Below are 4,263 nucleotides of genomic sequence, written 5' to 3'. Positions count from 1 at the left end.
TCACGTGTGTCCCTCCCCTTCTCCCTTGTTCTTTCCTCCTAGAGTCCTCCTCCTATTTATTCTCTCTGCCTGCCAGCCGCACCTATCCTTCTTCTGCCTAGCTACTGGCCATTCAGCTTTTTATTAGACCCATCAGGGGCCTTAGGCAGGCAAGGTGAAACAAATACAACACATCTTTACATTGTTAACAAAGACAACGGAAACAAATGTAACACATCTTTACATTGTTAACAAAGACAACGGAAACAAATGTAACACATCTTTACATTGTTAACAAAGACAACGGAAACAAATGTAACACATCTTTACATTGTTAACAAAGACAATGGAAACAAATGTAACACATCTTTACATTGTTAACAAAGACAATGGAAACAAATGTAACACATCTTTGCGTAGTTAAAATTATATACCACAAAATAAACCTTTTACTTGCTAGATAATTACATTTTAGTAAAGAAAATACTTTTATTGGGGGCTGGAGAGATGGCTCAGACTTTAAGAGCACTGACTGCTCTTTCAGAGGTCCTGAGTTCAATTCTCAGCAACCACATGGTGGCTCACAGCCATCTGTAATGGTGCCCTCTTCTGGCCAGCAAGCATACAGACAGATTATTTATTTATTTATTATGTATACAGCATTCTGCCTGCATGTATGCCTGCCCACCAAAAGAGGGCACCAGATCTCATTATTAATGGTTGTGAGCCACCATGTGGGTAGTAGAAATTGAACTCAGGGGGCTGGAGAGATGGCTCAGTGGTTAAGAGCACTGACTGCTCTCCTAGAGGACCCGGGTTCAATCCCCAGCACCCACATGGCAGCTCATAACTGTCAGAAGATCCAGTTCCAGGGGATCTGACACCTTCACACCAACAAACATAATAAAGTTAAGTAAATAAATAAAAAAAAAAAGAAATTGAACTCAGGACCTTGGGAAGAGCTGTCACTGCTCTTAACCTCTGAGCCATCTCTCCAAGCCTGCTCCCAGGATTTTTATCCTATAATAAAATGTGTGGGGTGCTCGCTTCGGCAGCACATATACTAAAATTGGAACGATACAGAGAAGATTAGCATGGCCCCTGCGCAAGGATGACACGCAAATTCGTGAAGCGTTCCATGTTTTTTTGAATTACCGCACCTCAGGAGTTGCGGCGCCTGCATCTGTGAAGCCGCCGGGGTGAAGAGCCACTGTGGTTTTAGTCGTCCAGGGGAGAGTAGCCGCATTTGGGGCCTCAGATCCAGCCGTTCCTGCATTCCAGGTTGCAGCTTCACGCTTCTCACCAAAGGACATGGAAGAAAATGAAAACAGCCAGTCTCCAACAACAAGCTACCAATATCCCAAAGAAACCAGTAAGGAAGCGCCAAAATTCAGTACAGAATTCAGGAGGAAGTGTGTCTTCTAGGTTTTCCAGGAAAAGCTTCAAACTGGATTATAGACTAGAAGAAGACGTAACTAAATCGAAGAAAGGAAAAGATGGGAGATTGGTTAATCCGTGGCCAACGTGGAAAAACATCTCTATTCCAGATGTCCTTAGGTGGCTGATAACGGAGAAAGACCACAGCGGTGTCCCAGGCTCCAAAGAGGAACTTGACAAAGAGCTCCCAGTGCTTAAGCCGTATTTTATCAGTGACCCTGAAGAAGCCGGGGTGACCGAGGCTGGCTTACGAGTCACGTGGCTGGGCCACGCAACGCTGATGGTGGAGATGGACAAGCTCATTTTCCTCACGGACCCCATGTTCAGCTCCCGCGCCTCTCCCTCGCAGTACATGGGCCCGAAGCGATTCCGCCGCCCCCCCCGTGTACCATAAGTGAGCTCCCCCCAATAGATGCGGTCCTTATCAGTCACAACCACTACGACCACCTGGACTACGGCTCTGTCCTGGCTCTGAATGAGCGGTTTGGCAGTGACCTGAGATGGTTCGTGCCTCTGGGTCTCCTCGACTGGATGCAGAAATGGGGCTGTGAGACGTGATCGAGCTGGACTGGTGGGAGGAGAATTGCGTGCCCGGCCACGACAAGGTCACCTTTGTCTTCACGCCTTCCCAACACTGGTGTAAAAGGGCCGTCCTGGACGACAACAGGGTCCTGTGGGGCAGCTGGTCTGTGCTGGGGCCTTGGAACCGGTTCTTCTTTGCTGGGGATACTGGCTACTGCCCTGCTTTCAAAGAGATAGGGAAGAGATTTGGGCCCTTCGACCTCGCAGCTATTCCCATTGGAGCGTATGAGCCAAGGTGGCTTATGAAATATCAGCATGTTGGTCCAGAAGACGCTGTAAGGATTCACATCGGTGGGAATTCACTGGGGAACTTTTGCCTTAGCTGATGAGTACTACTTAGAGCCTCCAGCGAAACTGAAGGACGCTCTAGAGAGATAGGGACTTAAGACTGAGGACTTCTTTGTCCTGAAGCACGGAGAGTCAAGATACTTAAATACTGATGATAAAGCTTTCGACGAGACGTGAAATGGGACTCTCAGGAAAACAAATGAGAAGACTAAGAACTCGCAAATATTACGCCATTTTTCACGTGGAAACAACTTCCGCAAGTGTGTGTTTTGTTTTGCATCCTAACTTGCCAACTGCCAAGACTCACAGAAACTGTGAGAGTCCAGGGAGGGTCATTCAAGGAACTGTCCTAAGTAGACTTAAAGAAATACCAATGGCACAAACATTGCACTATATATATATATATATATATATATATATATATATATATATATATTAGCAAAACACTACATTTTAGTGTAGTAGAATTTCTAAGGTTGTGAAAAATGACATTAAAGTTTCCTTTCTTTTTCTGTGATTCAGGGCTTTCTCAAGAAGAGTGGAGCTTACCTACCTACCTAGATTGTTCAGACACACAGCCCTTTCTTATATTCATCTAGACTGTTCAGACACACACACACACACACTTTTTTTTTTTTCCGAGACAGGGTTTCTCTGTGGTTTTGGAGCCTGTCCTGGAACTAGCTCTTGTAGACCAGGCTAGTCTCGAACTCACAGAGATCCGCCTGCCTCTGCCTCCCAAGTGCTGGGATTAAAGGCGTGCGCCACCACCGCCCGGCCACACACCCCTTTCTTATATTCTTACAATAAAATGATAATCGTGACTTCAAAAAAAAAATAAAATGTGTGGATATTTTTGTTGTTGTCTTTGTTTGTTTTGTGCTTGTTTGCTTGCTTTTTAAGACAGGGTTTCTTCGTATGCCTTCACTATCTTAGAACTAGTTGTGTAGACTAGGCTGGGCTTGAACTCAGAGATCTACCTGCCTCTGCCTCCCGAGTGCTGGGATTAAAGGGTGTGTGCCCCAACCAGCTAAAATGTCTTTTTTCATGAATTTAGAACTGTCAGGTGCAATGGTTAATACTATCAGTTTAACAGGAACCAGAAATAACCTGGAGAACAAATCTCCCAGCATGCCTGTGAGGAGGTCTCTAGCCTGGGCTAAATAAGGTGTGAAGACTGACCTAGTGCAGGTGGAGGTCCCAGAGTGTATAAAGAGGAGAAAGCTAGCTCAGCGTAAGCATTCCTCTCTCTGCTTCCTGACTGCAGACACAGTGAGCAGCTGCCTCCTGCTGCCATGTCTCCCCCGCTATGAGGGACTGTGCCCTCCACTCACGAGCTGAAATAAGCCCTTCCTTCCTCAAGAAGATTTGCCAGCTTTGTTTTTGTGACAGCAGTGAGAAAAGTTACTACTACACTAAGATAGGAATACACGAGCCGGGCTGGCGGTGCACGCTTCTGAACCCTGCACTTGGGAGACAGAAGCAGGAAGGATCTCTAGGAGTATGAGGCCGGCCTGGTCTACATAGCAAGTTCCAGGGCAACAACAGCTCCACAGTGCAGCAGTGTCTCAAAAACAAGATTTAAGATGCGACCCGCATACACAGCAGAGCGAATAGTTAAGACAAGTGCCGAGGAACTGGGAGATGGCTGAGTGCAGAGGCTCTCGGCTGCCAAGCCTGATGATTCCAGCTGGATCCGAGAGCCCACATGATGGGAGGAGTGATACTTCAAAAATTAAGAAAAACTAAGTCATATAAAACTATCACAGCCTAAAAGCCTTTCTGGCACAGATGTCTGTCTCACTTGGATGATGAGCCTCTGATTTAATTTGGGACATTTTCAGAGAGATCCTTTGATTGTAATAATCTTTGAAGACCTCAGAAAAAAAAGTTTTCTAAGTTAAAAAAAAAAAAAGCAATAGCAATGACATCTTGGTGAGGAGGTAGAAAGTTTGGATCCCCTCCCAACGTCAGTGA

At 45.8% G+C, this 4,263-nt stretch overlaps 1 non-coding gene and 1 pseudogene across 1 annotated transcript; both read left to right on the top strand.

The window, feature by feature from the left end:
- The first annotated feature begins 1,018 nt into the window (after positions 1-1,018).
- On the top strand, positions 1,019-1,125 carry LOC121457232. The gene has a single exon (XR_005975724.1). It is a non-coding gene; the product is annotated as a U6 spliceosomal RNA (small nuclear RNA).
- A 156-nt stretch (positions 1,126-1,281) lies between these two features.
- LOC121457138 lies at positions 1,282-2,463 on the top strand (annotated as a pseudogene).
- The last annotated feature ends 1,800 nt before the right edge of the window (positions 2,464-4,263 follow it).

This window comes from Microtus oregoni, unplaced genomic scaffold (assembly GCF_018167655.1).
Source record: "Microtus oregoni isolate MIOR12 unplaced genomic scaffold, Mior012 000015F_ref0000493, whole genome shotgun sequence".
NCBI classification, from domain to species: domain Eukaryota; kingdom Metazoa; phylum Chordata; class Mammalia; order Rodentia; family Cricetidae; genus Microtus; species Microtus oregoni.
Note: the sequence above shows the minus strand (reverse complement) of the source record. Positions and strands in the feature narration are given on the sequence as shown.